We start from the raw sequence: 24111 nt of genomic DNA, 5'->3' as shown, positions 1-24111 counted from the left end.
TTTCGTGGCCTGGGGGTGGGAGAGAAGAGGGGGAGGAGTCCCACCTCCCGGCGAGGCTGGTGCTGATCTGAAAATTGCAAGTGTAGTTCAGGTAGGCCCCCCCCCCCCCCCCCGGGATAGAAAGCAGGGTGCAGATGGGGCTCAGAAACCTGGCTCTGGCTTTCTTTCTCCTTGTTGCTCTCACTAGCCAATCCTTAGATCTCCGTGCTTAGGAGAAAATAAAAAGCCTTTGTAGTGTGACAGGTAACCACAGTGCACCAGGAAGTGGGTCAGGAGGCCCCAAGGAGTTAGTTACATCAGAGCTGGTGCAAGATGGTCTGGGAGCTGTGGCTCGTCCACGTCTAACAGCTCCCCATAGTTCCAGCGGTTCACAGATCGGGAAGTTTTTCCTGCAAAACGAACTCCATCTTCTCTGGTCCTGAGTGTGGTTTTGGAACTGCAATGTTTACATTTCGGAGACAGCACGGTGTCTTGGTAAGGAAGCTGGGCCCTAGGCGTTCGACTTGTTAGCCACTGCTGTTGTTAGACTCCAGGGAAGGCACTTAACTTCTCCGAACCTCATATTTCTCATCTAGAAAATGGGGTGAGTGGTGGTGATTAAATGAAATAATGAAGCATGGTTCTTGACCCAGAAAAGCACTCAGTAAACATTAACTATCACTGATCTTACTGCAAGTAACTATGAAGGCTCATTCCTTAAACCTGTACAGATGATGAAATTGAGACTCGCTGTTAATTTACTAGTTACCATTAGTTTATTCTTTAATCCATTAAAGAATCCATTTTGTATGGATTATGCATCATTTTGAGAGCAATTTATTTTCCCCCATTATTTCGAAATTGTTTGCTAGAGTGAGGGAAAACTGCAACTTTCAAAACTGTGATGTGGGATAAAGCATGTATGTCATCGGGAGTACGTAGATGAGGAGGATTCTCATCACTTCATGAGGACCCAGTGCCAGTCTCCTGGGTCTTGTTTTCTCATCTGTGAAAAGAAGAGGTTGGATTACATAAGGTCTTGGGTCCCTTCAAGCTCTACCACCTTTCCAAAAATTTAATTTGAAAATTATTTCTTGTGGCTAAATTTAGTTGTATTTATTGAAACAGCAGTTATAGTTTTTTGAAGTTATAAACTCTTGGAATTTTAAACCTGGGTACCAGCCACGAGGACAAGTACAAATGAAAAGCAATGGAGGCTCAGAAAAGAGAGAAATCATTTTTTGTTAACTGACATTAAATGATGCAAAAATATTTTAGTAAGGAACATATAACAGCTGGGAGAATAGTATTTTGCAAAGTGGAGAAAATAAATTAGAGCAAAGTTGTTAGTATGTTTGTGTTTAGTAAATATGCTCAGAGAGCAGTTTTGAAAATAACTTTAAATCTAATTTTTGGTAACTTTACCATTAAAATCTGTCTTCTCCCTCCCCAACTTTAATTGTATAAGGAAGAGACATTCCCCAGAGATAACCTCTAATAATGCAATCCTTTGTCTTTTCCTATTTTTGTAAAGACCTTTTCATAAATACACATGTATACTATATAGACTTTTTTATTTTGTATACAAATGTATACATAAAATACATTGTTCAGTGACAGTTATATTTTTTCATAATTGTGAAACTTAAGATTTAATTATATTTAGGGGCTTCTTTTCACATAATTTGGAAAAGTTGGCGATTACTGGAAAGTATGAATTTCACTATGAATCTTTTTTTTTCTTTTTAATCTAATAATGTGGGTCTTGAGTTCTAGAAAATTTTGACTTTCAAATAGATTTGGAATAAGACTTTAACTTGTAAGCATGTGACTGCACCAACTTGAAGCATATTCACACAGAACGGAAGCTGCTCAGAATTCATTGCTGATCCCATGGACATCCAACAGGAGTTGCTGTTTGTCTTAGATTCCCAGTAGTGAAGAATACTTGACCCTTCCGCTTCTGTCACAATCCATGCAGTTCCATAGTTCTGATTGTTGTGATCAGGTATTCAGATATTTCGGAGCACTCTCTACATGCTGACCAGTGTACGATTTCCAGACAAGGCTGTGATAAGAAATAGAACAAAGTCCTTTTGAGTCTTGATTGCCTTAGTGCACCATTCTTCCAGCCTATTGTGACTGGTTGTGATAACTGGCTATAGGTTTTGTCTGCAATAAATAAGGCAGCTAGATTATCATTTATACAATGCAAACGGAAATCGTCCTGCAGTTTTATAAGTGGATAGTAGAACATTCCCTTCAGTACAAGAGGATTTGCTAGGAGAGTTGTGAATAGTGCCAAAGATACACAAGAACAAAGCCTTCCCTTTTTGGGCTTGGGTCCATAAAGGCAGTTTTGGCATCGAAGAGAAAACGTTTATGCTCAAGAACTTCTTCCTTTCTCTTCTCTTTCTTACTTCCTGGGCCAAGTTTTGGTGATAAGATAAAAAACCATTAGTGTCTGAAGTCAGCATATCTGTAAATGCAGCAACTTGCAAAAGAAATGCCTTCAGAATTACATTGTGCAAGGTAATGCTTTATTCTTCCTGAAATTTCTTCAAAATACTGAATGTCACAGATTTTAATTACTAAAAACAAATTAGAACTTTCTTATCTAAGTAGAACATATGGTCGGCCATACATTGAGCCTAGGTGAAATTGTTTTCTCTGGTTTGTCTGTTTCTTACCACCTCCCCCCATACATACACATGTGACCTCCCCCAACCCCAATACGCACACGGGTTTTGCTCAAATGCTGTCTTTTGACTCCATGCTGGCAAATTATTCTGAGACTTGCTGTTACAAGGTCTCCAGTAAACCACTTACACTGAAATCTGTGCTATAGCAAGTTCCCATAGTGCCAGTGCACTCACATTTTTTTCTGTATTTCTTTATTAAAAATCAACCTTTTTATAAATCATTTATTGAGCATTGATAGGGTTTGCATTTGTGATCAAATCTGCTTTACACTTTGGGTTACCTTTACCTCACTTGAATTCCTAGGCTTTCTGTCCTCATACTATTCAGTTCCCTTTGCCCCAGTGTATCATTTCATGTGAATATAGAGCACATGAGCTACATTTTATATTGGCCAAAACCAGAGTTCTTAAATGTCACAAAAGTTAGCCCAAAGACATCAGTTATTGATTTTTTAGTTCGTAATGTAGGATTTTTTTTTTAGTGTACTATGGGAGATTGCCTACATTAAAAACATTGATAATAGCACTTATGTTTTATAAAAAGTTTCTGCTTAAGAAATATATTTAAATGTTGATGAATTCTTTCCCATTTACTTAGGTGGTCACATGTGTCAAATCTTTTTAAATACAATATTCTGTCTTCTTCCATAAACCATGAAAATACCCTTGGAAGTTTCATAAGTTCAGCTCTGTCTTCCACAGTTCTTTTACCCATGAAAATGGAATGTTTGGGTTTTTTTTAGGACCATGTGTGTGAATTTGAGGTTCAGAGACCTGGCAGCCATCACTAACTCCTCTAAGACTATATATGTCACCTGTGATTGTCATGGGGAAATGGTGAAGTCAGCTCTCTTAGCCGCGTGGCTCTCATTTTCTCCCTTGTAGCTCAGTAACTATGAGGTGCCAAAAAACATATACGCATTTTAAGAAAGGAAAATAACTATTAAAATTGTAGTGCTCAATATATACCAATAACAAAAGATGAACACAAGGCATGTGTATACATTTTTTTGGCACCCCCAGTGTTTTGGAGTCTTTCCTTTAAGTCTGGGACGTGAAACATTGCTAGGTCTTACCTTGGACCCTGGGCCACAGAGGGACTGGTTACTGTGATGCAGGCGAAGCCAGGTAGACTCCCTGGCACAGACCATTTCAGGTACCACTTAGAACTCGTCCTGAATAAGACTGGCTCAAAAAGATACTGCCCTGTGCTTGCCTGCTGGAGCCTAGAAGCAGCCACTGGGACGTTTTCCCGACACCAGACTGGGAGGTGGAGAGCAGGAAGGCTTGGTCGAAGTGGTAGCAGCTGTGGCTAGAATCAATCCCTGGCAACAGTGAACTGCACAAACTAATCAGGCTTCTTTAAAGGTAGGTAGACTTTGAGAGAGGAGGATGGACCACAAAAGACCTAGGCTTACATTTTTTTTAACCCCTGATTTGTAACTTAATGTTTTCCTAATCATTTCATAATTCAAGTTTAATCAGGCTGACTACCAGGTGGACCTTTAGACTGCTATTTAAAAAATTGGTAGCATGGTGTCATGCAGGGTATCATGCGGGAGACCCTGCTCGCTGAGCCATGTGTCACTCAGGGCAGCCTGTGGGGTCTCAGCTCCCGCTCCCCACATAAGAACGCAGGACACGGTAAGGCCAAAAAGGAACACCCAGGGAGCCATAGGTAGGGGAGTCATACCGGTATAGTCTCACTGGAGGTTGGATTCACACGACGTGCGACCTGCTGTCCGCTTTTCTGCCAACCGACCACTTGCTAACTGTAATCCGCCCTTGCCAGCCACCATCTTCTTGCTAGCCCTCATGTTCTGTTAGCCACAGCAGTTATATTAGTGGCCAGTGGCACACTGGTTACAGCTGACGGCCAACTAGCCACAGCTGATGGCCATTTACTACCCGAGTGAGCACCTTTCCACATGAGAGCGAGAGCCTGGAAACTGCACTCCTGGCTCTGTCCCCACACATGTTCGCTTCTGTGCTTATTAAAAATTGTATTTGTAATCATTGATTGTTTCTTTCTCTTAAAACTTTAAACTTAAAAAGAAATAAAACTTGAACATTCTAGTCTGAGTCAAGTAGCCCTACTTGAAGTGAGACAATGTGGATAATATTTTGAAAACGAAAACTATTCTGATACAAAACTTAACCATTTCCTTTACTGTTTCAGTTAAAATGAAAAGCCTAATCAAATTGCAGTTCATATTCAAGAGTTCCTTATGGACATAGGTGATTCCTGCTTTCCCCCTTAAGCTGTTGGCTGGAGAACTGCCAGGTGTCTTTAGTTGAAAGGCATTTAACCTGCTGACTGCTTCTTGTGGCCGAGTAAGTGTTAGCATTTGCTCACTCATCAGGGCTGGCCCCTGTACTGTCCTACCACCTCTGCAGGACACAGTAAAGTTACTTTAACTTTGAGTTTGACTGTTCTCATCTGTGAGCTAGAAATAATACCTCTCCTACTTCCACAATTTGAGAGGATCAAATGAGATGATGGATGTGAAAGTGCTTTCAAAGGGTAAAAGCAAAGCATTAAGACTTGAGGTTACAGTATTTTAGAATTCAGCAGTACAACTGTCTGAGTATCTGGCACCAGAAAGGTTCCGTCATTGTTGGGTTGAGCACCGCAGCGCACTGAGGGGTGGGGGTGGCCCGTGCCTAGTTCACCTCCAGCGCCCTCGGTCAGCAGCATTCTCCTGCTGTGCCCTTATTGCAAATAGCAATAGTAGTGGACTTCCTCTGAGCCTGGTGCCTTGGGTGCATTATATAGCTCGTCTCATTTAAGCTTTGCACCATCCTTGTGAAGTAAGTGCATTTTTATTCCCATTTTACAAACAAGAAAGCAGAGACTCAGAGGTGAGGTGACTCTGCCACTAGTGGGCGGTGAAGCTTGGATGTGAACCCTGGCCGGTTGACTCCAAGACTGTCCTCTTAACCTTCATGATAATCCTTTATGCATACTTTTGCATTTTTTTATATCAGGAGATGGGTTTGAGTTACATCAGAGCACAAATTTCATGATCTATTATTCATTTCCTTGTCTTGGCTTTTACTGAAGTAAAAATCCTATCTAGTGATAACTTTTTAAATTATGTTTAGATTTTCCAAAATATACAGGAAGCATCAGTGGAACATTTTAACATTTTTCATTGTTACGTGAAGTTGTTATAAAATAAGGCCAATTGTAAACAAATAAATGTAGACTTCAGTGTGTTAACTGTACCAGAGAAGAGAGTAGGCTCCAGGTTTCCGACATGATGAGCTTTCTTAATGCGCAGATCTTTGCCAGCAGGATGGGAGCTGTGCTGGCAGCGCACGTGCATTAAAAGTGGTCACTGTTAGCACGTGGGGAGCCGGCGTCCTTTAGAGAATGCTTGCGCAGACGTCATCTCACCCATGCCATTACACAGGCAGCATTCCCGTCGTACTCTTGGTGGGAATAGCTCAGAAAAGGGAGGTGGCCTCCTAAGCCAGTGGAGCAGCGAGAGGCAGAGTGGAAGCTGCCCCTCTGCTCTCTATAGACGCGTCCCCTGCGTGGCTCCGTGAGCTCACACACCTGTGCCCTTGTCCGTGCTCGAGAAGTTGCCTTGGATACCGCAGGCATTTTGAAATTTATTTCTTTACAACAAAACATAGCTATTAGAGCTCTTTATAGATGGGTTCTGGAAAAAAATAGCTAGTTTTCATTTCCAGTGGTTTTAAATTAAAGCTCAGTTGAGACTTCGGCATTCTTTTAGTTGGTGTGTTTTAATTGTAATTGTGCCTGTTTACTATTTGAGTATAGATAATACCTAAGGCTAACATTCAATATAGACTTGTGCCTAAATGAACTTCACGTGTTTTATTATTGATGGTTGTTCTTTACTAGTAATAGAAGTTAACGAATGCCTGCCTGCTAAACATGGGGTCCTTAGTTTGTGTTCAGCAGGCATCTTTGATAATGGAGAGAATTCAATAATCTTCCTGACCCTGTGCCTCCCCAACAAACCAAGGAGATTATCCTTGAGTTTAATTATAGAAAGGTCATTCACGTAAAACTGAAATCTCCTACAAGGCAAGATAAATATCTTTGCCCTTAATTGTGTGTGGGGACAAAGCCCCAAAAAGCAGTTTCTAGGCTCTCGGCCTCACATAGAAAGGTGCTGGCTCGGGTAGTAAATGGCCATCAACTGTAATCAGATGGCCATCAGCTGTGGCTAGTTGGCCGTCAGCTGTAACCCGTAGGCCATTGGCCACTAATATAACTGCCGTGGCTACGCTAGCAGAAGAGAAATGGGGGCTAGCAAGAAGATGGTGGCTGGCAAGCGCGGACTGCTGTTAGGCAGATTATGTAGATCCTGCTTCCTGTGTCTCCAGCCCAGCCGCCAGCGAGAATATATTGGTTTGACTCCCCTGCTTATGGCTCCGTGGGTGTTCCTTTTTGGCCTCACCATGTCCTGCGTTCTTATGGGGGGAGTGGGACCAGAGACCCCACCGGACACCCCGCATGACAAATGGCGCAGCGAGCAGGGTTCCCCGGCACGACACTGTGTCTCTGATATTCCATTAGTTCGTTTTCTTAAATTATAATAGTAATGTGTCTGCTGTCCCATTAGTCTTACGCTGTCTGTGTGCTGCTATGGAAACTTACACTATCACTGCAACTCGGTGCGTGTTTACCAGCATACTGCGTGTAAACTACACACGGTAGAATCAGTTCTGCTGTTCTCTGCTAGCCATTGATAGCTGGTTAGTTAGTTTCATGAGAAACTCTTGGAGAAAACTCAGGGGTGGTTGGAGGTTCTGCCTGGACTTGACGGTATTCCGGCTTCGTGAATGCTGCCTATTGATTGTCCTTTAGGGTACAAATGGGGTAAGCGATGAAGAAAAAAGATGAAGAAACACTGTTGTGCGTTAAGAAAGTCCTCTTAATAAAAATGTGAGTTGACACCCCCCCTGAAAAAAATCAAGAATGATTAAGTGTCAGACTCCTGAGAAAGTGATTTTATTATGTGTATTTTATTTATGTACAGAAAATAACTTGTGGAAAGTAAGATATGCTTAAGTTTATTTTTTTTTACATTGATAGTAATTCTAGCTTTGAAGCTAGATGGTTGAAGTCACATGGCTTCTCACAGATTTTTTCCCTCTAATGATATCTTTGCACAGTTGAATCCTGGGTTGCTCAGAATCTTTCACAACTGCCAGGGATTGAGGAATGAATTTGAATTCCTTGATAGGTAGGTAGGCCCAGGTTCATATCCGTACCTCTAAAAGGGTAGTGGAGACATTCTGGCTTGGATTCCTCCCTCTGAGGAGTGCCAGGATTTCCTGGAAGACAGCAGAGAACCTGCAGAGGGAGCCTGAGACGTTGCAGGACAGGTGACACTGGAAAGGACCGTCGGGAAAATGATCAGCAGTAGTGATGTCACAAGGCACGGAATGCAGGGCTGCGGGGACTGGCTCAAGACCAGCAGTTTTAGTGGAATGATGGTGTCAGAGCCACTGTGCTTCTTGACGGGATGGCAGGGCCGTGAGAAGCACAGGCGAAGATGGAGGAGGACGGAGCTGGGGAGAGGAGGAAGCCCAGGAATTGGCTAACGAAAAGAAGCATGTTGGGGTTAGTTGGGCTGGTTTTTGTTTTAAGGCAAGAAGAGACTAGCAAAGGGAGGAGGTTTTGTTGTTAAAGTAGTGAGTGTGCTTTTCTGACACACTGACCTTTCTCAAGCTTGGAAGGCACTTGACTGATGGTGAATAGCAAGCAGGTCTGTGATTAAGCTTGCCATGGTTACGAACTATGTAGGTAGGAGTTCTCTCTGTGTTTAAATTATTGTAGCTCATGGTGTAACAAAACATTCATTCAACGAACTTATTAAGAATTGCACTAGGAAAGCAGCAGTGATGAAACAGACAAAACTCCCTGCTCTCAGAGATTATGTTCTAACAGAAACATGGTCGTAAGTGTGCTTGCAACCCACCTTATGGGTTTTACTTGCATATTTTTCCCCCAGGTTTTATGGACTTCCCTTAGGATGACATGAATACTTCTTTTAAAGTTGACCTTCCTGCCCCAAGTGTTCAGAGGGTTGCTTCCTGTCCAAGCCTTTCAGGTGGCTCTTGCATTTCTCTACCCTCTTCCTAATTGTCACATGTAGTAACGTCAGAGAAATACGGTCCCAGCCCCATTTTATCTGGGTCAGCATGTGTACTTGACCGGTAGCCACGTAGATTTTGTTTCTGAAGGTGTAAGAGTGACAACACCTGGGATGGTGATCCATGAGTACTTTCTTGGTAATAATAAAATATCAAAGTTTTAAAATGATTTATTTTTAGAAAAATAATTTAAGGCATATTTAGAAATATCTCTAAATATTTTTATCTTGTATAACTAAGAGGCTTTCTTTGATGGTAAAGATATGGCTAGCACTTAGCAGTTACGCTGTTTGCCTACCTTATCTCTGCCTCAGGTGTAGAGGGTGACTTGTTACTGATAAATGGCTAATTGTTGTGCCATTGATAAATTATGCACCCTCAACAGGTTTTTGAAGTTTTGTCACATTGTGTGTATGTGAACATGAAACGGATGGGAACATTGCTGAGAAGAGCTGCTTAGCGTGTTGGTGACCATCCTGGCAGTGCATTCAACAGGGAGCCAGCGGTATCCTGTGGGGACTGCCACCCTGGGAAGGCTTACTGGGAACACGGAGCAAACTGGATTTAGGTCCCTACTCTCATGGTTTACCTTCATTCATTTGAATTGTATATCTTAGTCATGTTTGTATTTTCAGCACAGAACTATCACTGACTGCACCCCTCTCCCAAATCTTGGGAAAAAACTGACATTCTGGAAACAGATGCTCTGTTTTTAATTCTTATACTGTGGTTTCAAATGCATTCAGCCAGCTGTATCCCCCCAAATTAGGAAAGTCTAGGTTTGAGGAGTCTGGATTTGGGGTTCCAGCACTTCCTCTGACCTAGACACACCCCATTCACTGACCTCCTTAGCTACTTCCCTTTCTTCCTAATTTGCTTCCTAATAGGATGTAGTCTCTTGGCTTCTGCCTCTCCCCTCCCAAGCACAAAATCTTTTCTTCGAGATTTTTCCTAGTAACCAGAGGAAAATCAACAACCATTAACAAAATTAGAGACGTGGACAATTTCCAAAATTATGGTAAAGTTTTTTTTCTACTGAACTATAGCTACCTAGGTTCAGGTTCTTAGCTTCTTTTACTGACCATCTCTTAGTGTTTTACTAGGGATAAAATCTGTCACTCTTCCCACGACTGGTTTTCCCAGCCCTTTTCTCTTCAGTGCCGCTAGAACTGATGGTGGATACTTGGTTTACATTAGGCCTCAGTGAAGCTTATTTACATGTTAGAGCTCTTTCTGGTCAGGAGGCTCATATGGGAAAGGCATTACTTCCTCGCAGCCTGCTATGGACACACAGGCATTCTGAGAGTCAGTATCGGGAGGTGAGTGAGACAGAGGCTTGTCCTCAAGGAAAAATACAGCCAGTTGGAGGCAAAAGATCAATCTGTTCCTTTATTCACCACATATTTGTTAAGTACCTCCCGTTTGCCAAGCTTTCTGCTAGGGCCGGGGACATAACGTCAAGACCCGTTTCTGCCCTCAAGGATCTCACAGTCAAGTGCTGGACACAGATCAGTAAGAAGCCATTGTAACAGGGTGCTATTAGCTGGTGGACAGAGGAATCCCTCCCCCACTCCGTTAAGTTGTAGAGGGGCCGTGACTAGTGGAGCAGGCTGAAGGCAGCATCTGTGCCAGTTTCTCCAAGGAAGGGGTGACAGAACTGGAGTGAGGAGGTAGAACTACAGGGTATTCAGATCCAGACAGGTATGCCTAAGGAAAACTAGACAAATTTTATTTTTACTTTTTGCTTCTTCATATACCAGATAAACTCACATTTTATTAATTGTCAGCTTTGTTTCTATTTCTCAACTGAGAAGTTTTGGGTTTTGTATCAGCCAGAATGATAATAAATTGAGTCAGAGTTTTTCTAGGTAAAAAGAATATTCACATGCATGCTTGTGAAAAAGAGTTTGTCATGTTTTAAAACAAATAATACAGTAATATAGTGTCTATATAACAGGGTCATTTGCCCCATTTCCGTTCATCTTATTAATTCATAACTGAATTCATTAAAATTAGAAAATGGTTATGATCCATGTCTTTTGAAGCATATACCAAGCTAAGTCATAAGTCAAAACCTTTAAAATAAATGCAATTATTTGGTTCTACTAAATTGTAGCTTTTGGTATAGTGAAAAGAAATTAACATATTTATGAACACCTCCAGCATGCCATTGAAATGAGGAAGACGTTATTTAGGTAGACAGAAAGTAATGATTGAGACTATATTTAGGACAGGATGTCAGAATCAGTGTGCCTTTTTCAAGTGATTAGTGGGCAGATGATACCTTTGTTATTAAGTCACCTAAGTTACATCTTTAAGGAAAGAGTGCCACCTACTGAATGAAGATTTTTTTTTTCCTTCCCTGGCATTCCAATCCTAGAATGTTGTTTCACTTTGAATTCTTAATTTCTCCGACTCTGTGTGATAGTAGTTCCAGTAGATAATTTCAGTAGGTACTTTATGCCAGACAGTGACCAAAGACATCAGGTTCATTCCTGATCCCATCTTCCAGTCGCTTAAGATGGAAGTATCTCTAGCCAGTATTGGTAGAGAGTTTGTGCCTCCAAAACCAGTTGTAGAAATAATATCTAAACATAAGCATGATTCAGCACTTTGCAAATTTCAAACCTTCCCACTGTTTTAATGTACTCACTGGCCCAAAGGTTTTTTGGTCTTGTCTTGTTTTCCGGTAGATATACTGACATTCAGTGAGTAGGAGTAGGTGAGCACATGGCTGGAAAGAAATTATTCCAAGGAATAATTGAAGGGATTGAGGAACGTACCTCTTTCATTGGTCAAGATCTACTGGGAACATCTCAGTCTCCTAGGGGATAATATTAATGCAGAGATTGTTTGATCACAGCTTGGCCCTAGGTCATTTGGGGAGATTCCTGAATTGCAAATCCAAATACCTACTTCAGCATAACCCACGTGGTACTTTTCTATAGTTCTTAAAAAGAAGATGTTATCTCACCAATGAAAGGTTGACAATGTGAACACTAGCGGACACACTAATACCAAAATTAAAATGTTTTATTTGAGAATTTTACATGGCCATTATTTGTATTATAGTTTATTGGCACATTTGTGGTGTTTTGGCTTAATTCATTGCTAGGCATCAATTGTCTCCAGCTTTTTCTACTTGTTTATTAGACTATGCAAGTAGAAAGTGAATTCTTTTGAAAGGAGGTAGACTGTGTGCTAGATTGATATGCACTTGCTGATGTCGACAGATTAATTATACAGCCCACTGCAGAATATTTTTTTATTAAATCCTCAAGTAAAAAACAAAAAATATGTATAGTGTAAGGTATTAGAACTCATTCCATATAAAATGTATATATTGTCTAACCCAAATATGTTAAGTTTGTGTTCGAAACATCAGATGTAATTAACCAAAGGTTAATCACTTTTTTCAATTTAAAGAATAAATTGCATCTAAGTGAATAGATCTTAAAATTATTTTTAAAATGCAATATCTACTCATGTTACTTAAATAAGGAGTATGGCTGAATGGCAAGCATTCTCTGAAAACATCATTTTTAATAATACAAAAGGAAGAATATTTTAGCAGTAGTTGTGTTTTCAGATTAGGACTCAGAATGACTCATTAAACATTAACACCATATCCTAGCTCAGGGCTGTCCAAACTGCGGCCCCCGGGCCAACTGCAGCCCGCAATCCATTGTTAATTGGCCCGCAGCAAATTCCAAAAATATATCTAGTTTACTTAAATAAACCAGGTGAGGCAATACATACTTCACCTCGAGTGAGTGTCCCGGCTGTTTGTGTATTTTACCGCATATGGCCCTTGGTGAAAAACGTTGAAAAAAGTTTGGACACCCCTGTCCTAGCTTTTCTCCATTTAAAAAACAAACAATCACTTATGTGACTGGACACAGATCAAGCATTTCTGAAATTATGATACCAGATAATGAGAAGAGCAGGCTCTGGGCTGGAGAGAGCCTTGGACTGGGGCAGGGCAGTTAGAATTCAGATTGGGACATTGTCCCTGGAGCTGAGACTTGGCCAGAGAGCCACCGTACTTCATTCTGCTTTTCAGGCTACTGCTTCCCCTCTTTTTGACTTGTAGTATTTAAATATGCAAAATGGTTATGTGTCTTTCAAGGAAAAGAAATATGGGGCTCATTCACTTAAAAAAAGACGACTTAGGAGAGTTAGTGGTTTTAGTATGAGAAACCTTAAAATCCATGTTTTGTGGTCTCTCCTTTCTTGCATGTTCCCCTGACAGTTTAATCTTTCTGAGAGCTCTGATAGAGTCCCTCATGCATAATACTCACCTGCTTAGCAACGAAGTTTGAATTGCTCTTACTACAGTGACTGTGGCAGGTACGTACTGAGTTTGAAAGCCAGAGGTCGCGGCTCCAAGTGCACGCTGCGTCGGTGCGGATGGTGACGCGAAGGGTTCTCACGCTTTAAAACACTGGGAGCCATGGGGTTCTCGAAGTGGCAAAGGATGTTGCACAAAGTGCATTATTGGGAGGTGCTCTCGTATTCTCCAGATTTCACATTTAGGGGCTTGGTGGCTCCTGTTGAGTTTCCTGGTTTTTGATAGTCTGCCTCCCTTGCAGGACTGTAGCATTTCAGTAGTGGCATTAATAAACGAATCCTAATGTTCACACTGGAGCAGCCCTAAAATACCATTTTGTAGTCTGATTTGATTTGGTAGTTCCTTGGATTCCAGAAAGGTTGTGAGTTACATAAGACCACGTAGCTGGTAAATTGCTTTAAGTTAGGACTTGACGCAGAAGCTCCACACTCCCCGGTCCTGTTTTCCTTTGCTTCCACGAAACCTCCCACAAGGTAGAGCAGTAGTTCCGTAGCACGTGTTTATTTTTAAGGAACTGTTTCAGGCATATAGAAAAATACAGAGGGAAAATATTAGAGAATAATATAACGAATAGCCATGAAATCTTTTCCTGTATTTAATAGATGCTAATCCTGCTAACATATTTGCACAGTCGGGCGCCTGGGCGTGTGTACTTTCAGGAAACAAATATTAAAGGAACAGTAGGAACCTCCTTCCTCCCTCCCTCCGGGGCCCACGTGGAATGGACCACATGGTTGCCTAGTGTAGGCCCCTTGTCTCTAGTCAGCATGGTTACCTCCTGAAACTAGAACGAATAGTTGTATTGTGCTCTTTTCATCTGTGTTTCATCTACCATATTGTTACATTATGAAGCAACATAGTGTAGAGGCGGAGGTCAGGGCTTTGAAGCCGGAGACACCTGGTTTTGAAAGTCAGAATTCCTACTTACTGTGGATTCTTAGTCGTTCCTTAATCTCTCTGCAAGAGGTTCTTTACCTAACGATGAAGATATCTTCCCTTGTAACCTTGTGTGAGGCTCAGGGCCACTGTGTGGACAGCTCCTGATACAGACGAGGCACCCCGTAAAGAAGAGCTTTAATCGTCACTCGTCATCGTCGTCAATGTTAGTAGTAGGAGTTGTTACAGTAACATTTGTTGTGTGCGCTTATTATGAACGTGGCACTGTTTTAAGTGCTTCCTCCGTGTTCATTCATTTTAAAACTCGGTGAGGTGAGAACTACATGCAGAGGGCTTAAAATAGTGAAAGGCACACAGTAAGTGCATCCTAAGTATTAGCTATTATCTCTATTTTAAAGAAGAAATTAGTGGGAGAAAATTAGGGAGGTTAACTTCTTTTAAACTCTGTACATATATATTAACTTACTTAGTCCTAATAACTATTCGATATGGTAGGTATTATGATCCCCATTTTACAGTGAGGAAATCGGGGTACAGGGGTTCAGTGGGCCACAGCCATAGGACTGGTGAGTGGCAGACCTTGGGTTTGAATCCAGGCAGTGAGCTGTGGAGACATGTTCCTGATCCCCGTGCCACACTCTTGATTATGTTTGTGGAATGGCTTCTTCCTTTTTCTACCTGTCCGAGGAACATGTCCTTCAAGTTAGGTCATCTCTGTTGAATAAGAAGCCCTTTTGGTTTTGTGGCTACTGCCCCATCAATAGCCCCTAATAGAGCCCCCCCCCAATACTTTCTAAACTCCCTAGTGTGGGTCTCACGTGCGCTGGGCAGAGAATTTGGGCAGTTGCCCTGTAACCGTCTCAGGACAGCACTGTCTCCTTGGCCATCACCTTCTCCCCCTTCGGCCACGTTGGTCTTGCTGCCCCCTCTGGGCACTGATGCTTCTTCTGCTGTGACCTGCTTCCCACCAGTCACTGCCAGGAGCGCTGCCATCACTGTACTAGAGCTCCAGGGCTTTATAGTAAAGTGAGAACCATGCCCCAGGCTCCTTTGTTATGTCACGTTCTGGGGCTTTCCTCTAGGCATATAGAGATTTTTAGAGAAAATGGTTTGTTAAGGTTTTTGGTTGGTTGGTTCATTGGTTGATTGGGGTTGTTGTTGTTTTGGTTTTCTGTCTGCTTTTTTTTTTTTTTTTTTTTGGCTGATGTCGTCTTTGTCTTCACTCGAGCCCTAAATCCTTGGCAGAGAGCAAGTGGGCTTGGCCAGGCGCAAATCTTAGTGACAAACTCGGGCCTCCTCATCTAATGGGTAGATTGGGCCAAGTTTGAATTTCTGGCACTCACTTCTCTTAGGATGTGTTTGTACCAGATGGTTTTATCTGTCTCTCTAGCTAGCTGTCAAGTAATCTTTTCCCCTCATATTTTGAATTCTTGGACCCTTAGTTGCACTAAAGACATGCTGAATTTTCTGATAGCTTGAGAATCATGTATGAAGACCTTATGACAGCTGGTGTTAGTTTCTTCTCTGGAGTTTTCTTCTTATGCACGTTGACTAATTTGAGCCAGAGGGACGTTAGAGATGATTCTGTACAGATTTCTGACATTATATGCCAGTCAAAGGTATTCTACTAAAAAGGACTTCCATGTCAAGTAAGTGTGAGGAATGCTGTGTACCGTTTTTTTTCCCTCTGTCTTGGAGAATTATGATGCACATAGGTCTTTAAATAAACCAGTTTAATTTTATTTTATCTAGTGGTTCCTAAACAGCAGAATCATAAGCTGTTTAGTATTTTATAGAACAGTATTTTCACCAACGCTGTTTCTTTTGTCTAGAAAATCTCCTTTCAACTTTTATCAGTTCCATGCCTGCCAGTCCTGTTCTTTCCTTTAAAATCATTAACATTGCTCCTCTGTGCATCTTTCCAGGGTTTCCCCAGATGACGTTAAGGATGGAGATCTGCTCCATCTTTGAAACTATTTATGACGTTAAAATACTTGTGTTTTAGCAGAGATGGCATCGTGTTTTCTCTCTCCCTGGAGGGAGAGAGATCCTGTCTTATTTATCTTTTGTTTCTTTATCCCACTTGTATTTATGTCTGTTGCCTGGGCCAGAGCTTACACATAGTAGGCGTGCCAACATTCATTGAACCGAGCCGTGTTCTAGCGTTAAGAGCATCAAGAAGAAAAGCGACATTTGTGAGGAAGTCATTCTTCCCCTTTCTGAGCACCCTGTTAGCCTGCCTTTGCACCGGCGAGAAGGAAGTACTGTAGAAATAGGACGAGCTGTTCTGCAGGGTGTGAAAGAAATCCTTCTCTCAGCAAAGGCTGTAAAAGGGCTTTGTGCTCTAATTCAGCACTATACCCTCTTCTCAGGGAACATTAAAAACAAGGGTTTTTATTATCACAGAAGATACTTTTTAACTTTAAACCACGTTTCATAAAATGTGGGAGGTGAATATGTGTAGTAACAGACCATCTTGCCATTTATTAGCTTTGTTCATTTGATCTCAGAAGAATACTCAAATTGAGCTGTCACATTTCTGTAAAGATAATCGACTTAGTAAAAATGTAGTTACACACCCATTGGAGAAGGTTTCAAAGAAAACCATATACCAGAGCCTCCATATAACACTGACTGGGATCTTTTTGATGAAAAGCAAAATGGTGAAGGAGCAGCATCTTTTTCAACACGAACGCCTGCTTTGTGCCATAAACTATGTACCAGTGCTCTTTTAGGGAGGACAGCACACTCTGCTTTCCTGAAAACTGCCCCACAGTAGTGGTACGCGGCGTGCCGATCTACTTTGCTAATGTAGTGTAACAGCTCAGCACATTTATCCATCAGTTGTCTTTTAGACATTCCCAAGTCTAGATTTGTCAAGTAGCACACAAGGGGAATTCTTGAAAGGAAATGCGCATTTACAGACGTGCTGTAAAAACTGAGCGTCCTGTTCCTCGCTTACTGATGTGTGCTCAATATTTAAGGAAGAGGATGCTCACACTTCCCATTTGGTCCCCAGAGACTTCTAACGGTTCTTCTCGGATCAAGGACACAACAAAGGGAGGAATAAACAGTGGAATTTTTAGCACTGAATATCTAAAGAACACAAGCCTACAGCATTAACAGCATTTGGTGCTTTTCTTCTTGGAAAAGAACAAATGAGAAATGGGACCAAATCGGTTTTAAACTAGTGGTATTTAGAAATACTGTTACAAAGGTGATTACTTTGATGATAAAGAAAAGTGTTTTTGAAAAATAATTTAGTTCAAGCAGTCAACATTCTAGTGACAGCTAGTAACTTTGCAGTGCATTCGTTTGGTCTGTTATTGGCAGCATAAAAGCATTCACTGTTTTCCTGTCACTAAGATTTTCATATATTTTGTAAGATGATGCATCTTACAAAGATCACAAAACTCTTTTCCGTCCAGTTCTGACCATTTTCACAGTTTTCACTTGTCTCCATAAATATTACCGTCAAATTTTAGTTCACAATTTGTGACAAGTCAGTGAGTTTCATTGAATTTGAGTCCTAAGTCCTTTTAGAACTGACAACACGTCGGTTTCACTTTAGTCTGATTTGATTTCTTCTATGCCTGACTCCCACTTGAAGATCTACCTGCCCTTCTCTGGTTTGTCTCCTGCTTTTTTAAAAAATAATATTTTCTGATTTCAAATTGCTGCTCTTCTAGGATTTTCATTTCCTTACTAACGTAACTTGATTTGTCTGATTTCCTTTAGTTTTCTCTAAAATTTTTTATCAGTTATAATAGTTACGACATATTCTTGATTGAATTACCTTTTCTTCCTGGCAAATTGTAACTTCTGTTGCAGTGTGACGTTTTCTTGACCAGTCAGTTACACACTTACCAGTACATCTGACTCTTACCTTCTGCATCTTTTGGCTTGATCAAGCATACATACTTAGTTTCATTCTTATATAAATTTGTTTTTTATATTCATCTACTAGCACATTTAGAAGGAAAAATGATTCTTTTTCTAGATTTGGATAGAACATCTTGGTTCCGTTATTGAGTGATGTCATCAGTAATGCATATTAGAATGATTTGTTTCTGGTACATTAATAACTCGACTGGTGGCTTTTAATGGAATCTGCCAGCTACCTTTCTAAGAGACGTAGATGTACCAAGGATTAGCTAAGTTTTTGCATTACTGCTTCATATTCCTTCTGGGACTCGGCAGGTGTTTCGAGGTAATTTAGAAAATTCTTTTGCATTGTATCTTTTTCTTAGTTTATCTGGGTCTCAGTCACAGGAAACACAGCCCCTTTAGTTTAATGATATTTACTCATATATAAGCATGTCCACCTGAAAATCTAGCCTTAGTGTTTTACCTTGAACATGTCAGTAACTTGGGAGACAACTGAAGTCCATCCAAAATGTTTGTATGTTAATGTAGTAAAATGTAGATTTACTTTTTCTGCAAGACAGTTTTATCAGTTTCATTATTCCAATGAAATATTTGTGGTTAAGAAAGGTGCATTTTAATCATAAAAGTCTTGAGTAGAATAAACAAAATAGAATCTTTTTTCTTTCTTCACTTAATAATGTATGCTCTATTCATCATATTACTGTCCTAGCTGGTAGTTATCAATATTTTGTATACACTTAAAAATATATTAATGGTGTCTGAATTTGTAGCATACTGAGTTGTAGTTAGCAGTAGACTATCAATGTCTGTAGAATATCAATTGCTTTAAGTATACTTATTTATTAGCATTCATGTAAGAATATACAGCATAGGAGAGCTGTACAGTAAATTTAATTTTCTTTTTGAGTCGCTTGTCTTCTCCAAAGGGTGACTTTGAGACTTGTAGTTTATTCCATATACTAGGTCAAAGGTAATTAACTGCAAAAAAAGAATTCCATATAGATTTGCTACCTTTAATAATGATTTGATACTGTCTAGTAGCTCTCTGCCTTTTGTGAACCTCTTGTTATATCTCCACAGTGATTGTTGAGTCAGTCTTTTACAAATTACCAGGTCAACGAATTTTAAGCACTTGTGAAGACCGATTTTCCTTTTGCCCTGTAGGAAACGAGACTGTGGAATCATTCATACCTGAGTTTAAATCCTGTGTTTTTCACATACAGACCTTGCCACTGTGGACACCTAATAACCTCCTTGTCATTTTCTTATTTGCCAGCGGGACAGTAAGAGTCCCATCTGGTGAGACTTGACTGGGATGAGCCATGTGGAACTGTTAGCACAGTGCCCTGTCCATGGTGAAGGATTGTTAGCCTGTGTTGTTACTTACCGAAGTCACTGCTCCTTTTGCCTTTTACTTGGAAACTTAAGTTTTAAGGATCCCACAGTGGCCCAGTTTTCTTTTGGAAGATAGTTCCTCCCTTGCTCTCTCCTCCACACCCCACCCTTCCTTCACCCTCCCCTCCCCCCACCCTTCTTCCCCTCTCCTCTTCTCTCCTCTCAAGTCGTTGGTCCAGTACCATCCAGTATAGAGGGCCTTTGGATCAGGGCGCGTTGTTGCCCACTGTGGACTGCAGGATGGGTTCAGATGTATAAAGCATGGTGCCCTAGGCATCAGACACCACCCTTAGAAGGCATGGTGGTTGTGGCTGGATAGGCCCTCTCACTTCATGTTGGGAGCCTTCTGTGGCCTGTCCAGGACATTTGGCACTGAGGATAGAAAAGTGAGTGAGATGTTGTAACCTGTCCCAGAAGAGCTCCCAATGCAGTGAGGGAAGCAGATACTTAAATATGTACTCTAGTTTATGCTGTATTACAATTATTATCAGAATACTGGGAGGCAGTAGCTGACTGCTGTAGAACAGTGGTTAGAAATTCTTTACTGAAGGCATATGAGGTGTCGGGGAAAATGTCGTCAGCAAATGTAGAGAGGTAGGAAATAATCTTGCTGTGCTTAAGGAGGAAGTACTTTAGTGCTGTGAGAAGAGGGCAATGGCTGGCATTGGAGGGGCTCCTTCAATGGGGGAAAAGGCTCTAGTGTAGGACACCGATGAGATTAGCAGCAGTGTTAGAAACAGAACTAGGAAAAAAATCATCTTCTAGAAGTCAAGAGATGGGAGATCTACAGGAGTGACAGTCCAGTCAACAGTGGCTGGTACCAGTGGTGTCAGATGAAGGGAGGACCAAGTGACTTCATTGAGAAGGGACCGCTGAAGCATCTTGTTTTTTCAGCAGGTAAATTCTGTAGGTATAGAAAGAGACTAGAACTAGAAACCTCAGGAGAGAAAGGTTCTTTGAAGCTCTGGGTCAATCACAGATTCATTCTGAGGAATGTTTAGAAACCTGTTTTCTAAATAACAGGAAAGGAGGATAAAGCGTATTCTGTAACAATGGTTTAAATTTCTCATGTTTATCTAGCTAAAATTTTGTTTGTTTACTTTTTTAAGTCTTCAAAGTATTCCCAAAATACATGTTTGTTTTGCTAAAAAGTCAGAAATATACAGGCTGTTATTTTAGTTAAAATAACAGGTACGGTTCTAGATATAGATAGGGCAAAAATAACTCTCCAAAACACTCATGTTTAATCAAACTGATTACAGGCCCTCTCATCTCCTGGAGATTTTGCAAGTATTTAAAGATGTTTCCTGCTATAGCTATTATATTAATTGGATAAGATGACAAATTACTCTTATATGCATGCGTGCACACACACATATCTGGTAAAAAATAAAATCCTGCCTATATCTGATCTATGAAGGCTATATGTTAGGATTATAACAAAACAATAAAAGTATGTAAGAAAAAGTTTTTCCTCCCAGTTTGGTTTCTATTTCAGAGGCAGGTGAAATTGAGTAGGTATGATTTTTTTTTCCTGGCAGGTAGAATGGGATTTACTGTATATGTCACTGACTCTAAGATCCCATTGGTTGTAAATTATACCGTTCTTTTATATACTATGAAGAAAGGAAAGTAAAAAAAAACCCTGCCAATTGTGACATTTGATTGTAAGAGGCATTTAGGTTTCAGAGATATTAAAATGTGAGAAAACACGTTTTAGAATTAATTAAATTATTACTTATGAAGACATTAGAAAGAACACTGGTTTATAGTTGCAGATTAATTTAGGAACAATGCAAATTGGTCTACTGAATAACATTTACATTGCAAATTTAGTCTTAATTAAATACAGAACTGTAAAAAGATTAATATGAGTAGTCATTAAATTTTAAAACTAGGAAGGTCCTTAGGGCTGCCAAAGATGTTAATAAATAATCATTCCTTTAATATATGTTTTAATACCTATTTTAAGCCAGACATTGTTAGACGTTGGGTATATAGTGATAGATAAAATGCTGGCACCGGCCCTCATGGGGCTTACAGTTGCAGGGAGGGGCTGACAATTGCAATGAGCACTTTAAAGGAAAGGTGAAAGAATGGAGTTAGGGATTCCTAATTGAGATTAGGAGTTGAAGAAAAGCTAGAGTGAGTAGAACTTAATGAGGTGAAAAGTAGACTAGTGAGAAGCAGCCTGTGTAAAAGCCCTGAGCAAGAAGGAGAGTTTTTTAGGTAGTGAAAGAAAGGGAAGGGTGGGGTGGGGGTCTGGGTGACCAGGTCAGGTAAGAGCAGGCAGTGCAGGGCCTCCTGGGCCATGTGAAACATTTTGGATTTTAGTCTAAGCCCCTAGGGGAACCACCAAAGGGCTTTAAATGGGGGCAGTGAGCCGGGGAGCTCTGTGAAGCCTGCATTGCTTAGGAACAAGATCAAAGTGAAGAAACCTCCTTAGGAGTCTGTTGCTAGTTCAGACCAGCTAAGTTAACAACTTGACTTGGGGAGTTTTGAATGGATATACGTATTCAAGAAGATAATTTGCTATTATTATCAAAAGTCTTAATGTAACAAAAAGTGTACATTTTGACCCAGTAAATCCATTTCAGGGCACTTATTCTAAAGAAACAAAAGTTGAGCTCCCGGTATGCTCATCCCCTTTATTTATAATAAGAAATTGGTTTAAAGATTATATTCTTGTGGGGACAGAACCCCAGAAAGCAGTTTCCAGGCTCTCGGCCTCACATAGAAAGGCGCTGGCTCAGGTAGTAAATGGCCATCAACTGTGATTGGATGGCCAGCAGCTGTGGCTAGTTGGTTGTCAGCTGTAACCAGTGAGCCATTGGCCACTAATATAACTGGCGTGGCTACACTAGCAAAAGAGAAAAAAGATGGGGGCTAGCAAGAACGGATTGCAGAGAGGCGGATGCTGCCGGTGAGAATATAGTGGTATGACTCCCCTACTTATGGCTCCGTGGGTGTTCCTTTTTGGCCTCACCATGTCCTGCGTTCTTATGTGGGGAGCGGGAGCTGAGACCCCACCTGTCACCCCGCAGGACAATTCTTTTCAAACAAGTGGCAAGGAAAGAGGCAAGGCATGCTGAGTGTAAGGAGGCCACATCATCAGGAAGATTTGTTTAGACAAGGAGAGTCCTCCACATGTTTGGGTGGGTGCCAGGAAGAGCGACACTGAGAATACAGAACCAAAAAGAGATATTCAATAAAACAAATCTAGGGGAGGAGAAGATAAGCACCTTTGTCTGGGAGTGCAGGAACTTCTAGTGTAAAAATGCGCTGCAGTTCCACACTGTTTTATTTTTTGAGAACTAGCCTGGGAACCTTAGCCACGCCCTGCACCATTGTTACAGGAGGGGAATGTGTTTGCTTTTCAAACTAGAGAGTTGTAAGTGAATTCTTGGTATGCCATCAGCCCATAAATTCCATTGCCTATAAATCTGAGTTTCCTTGTTTAAGTATTGACTGAGCAGGATGAATTTGGGGGAAAACATTTCTCTCTCTACTCTCCTCTCCTCTTCCCTACCCTCCTTTTTCCCTCTCCTTCCCTAAATCCCTCCCATCCTCTCAGCCTTCTTCCTTTCCCTCACCCTCACTTCCCCCTCCTTTTTTCTTATTCTCCTCTTCTTTCTCTCTCATTTTCTTTTCCCTTTCCATTTCCTCCCTCCCTGTTACTTTTCTTCCCACCCACCACTAACATTTATATTTTATGATATAATCAGAGCAGGAAAAGCAGCCAAACACTTCTAAGTAAACAAGAAAATCAATCTTTCTTTCTCTTTCTCTTTCTCTCCATTCTTTTCTTATCCCCTCCCTCCCTACCTCCTTCCTTCTTTTCTCCCTCTAGCTCTCTTTCATTTATTTGCCTTTTTTCTACTCATATTGCCTCTTTCTTTGCGACAGTTTTTTTATGCCTATGTGGTAGAAATACTCTACATGGTTTTAATGCCCATTTGCAAGTTTCAAATGTTGTGTGCTCTTTGCATTCCTAACAATATCTAGAGCAGTCTCTGGCACAGAGGTATTTAAGGTATTGGTTTTCACTCCCCTCACAGTATTGATGCTTCAGGAAAACCAGTTAACCATTTCCTTTCTAGTGCATATTTGGTTCTAAGTAGGTTTTCATGCTGGTTCTCTGAAGATACTGCTGCTTTATAGTTATAATTAGCTGGAAAAATCCTAGAAGAGTCTGAATTTCACTTAGTAAGTTTGTGGTTATCATCTCTGGTATTTCCCCAAGTATTTCCTTTTCCTATCAGAGTAGAAAAATCACTGTTCTGTAACTTTATAGAATTTCCAAAATAGTTACTGAAGTTAGTTATTTTTAAAATTGTTTCCTCCAGAGTGCAATCGCTTTAACTGTTTCCTTATGAACCAGGTTTTAAAAGCCACGCACCTGCATCTTGTGTGTTGCAGATGTCCACAGTGAGTGGATATGAGTGTACTGTATGTGCAGTACCCAAACACTTTGGCATGGGATTGTTGTTCTCATAATGCAATTTAATCATTTGGGCTTTAAAAAAATATTGCGGGATCATAGATGTGATTAGGTTTTACCTAGCTTGTTAAATATTTAGCTTATTTCAGAAACGAGCATATCTACCAGATTCTATTTATATTGACCTAAATTACTGGAAATTCTGCGCGATAAAGAGTAGTAAAATACTCTGCTGAATATTTGTATGTTAGAGTGGTATCATTAGAAACAATACAATCTTCACGTGTATTTGTTAATACAGTGCTTAATGTCTTAGGATC

The 24111-nt window shown here is 40.7% G+C and overlaps 1 protein-coding gene and 1 long non-coding RNA gene across 3 annotated transcripts in view; one reads left to right on the top strand and one right to left on the bottom strand.

Annotated features, from left to right (window-relative positions):
- MAP3K1 (mitogen-activated protein kinase kinase kinase 1) overlaps window positions 1–24111 on the top strand; it is a 72504-nt gene that overhangs the window by 13359 nt on the left and 35034 nt on the right. The window lies entirely within an intron of this gene.
- The window catches only part of LOC308500038, a 66696-nt gene continuing 54420 nt past the window's right edge, over window positions 11836–24111 (bottom strand). The window contains exon 3 of the long non-coding RNA XR_013993674.1: window positions 11836–13684. This is a non-coding gene — a long non-coding RNA (uncharacterized lncRNA). The remainder of the gene's footprint in view (window positions 13685–24111) is intronic.

Source organism: Rhinolophus hipposideros (genome assembly GCF_964194185.1).
Source record: "Rhinolophus hipposideros genome assembly, chromosome: 7".
NCBI lineage: Eukaryota > Metazoa > Chordata > Mammalia > Chiroptera > Rhinolophidae > Rhinolophus > Rhinolophus hipposideros.
This window is presented reverse-complemented; position numbering and strand designations above follow the sequence as displayed.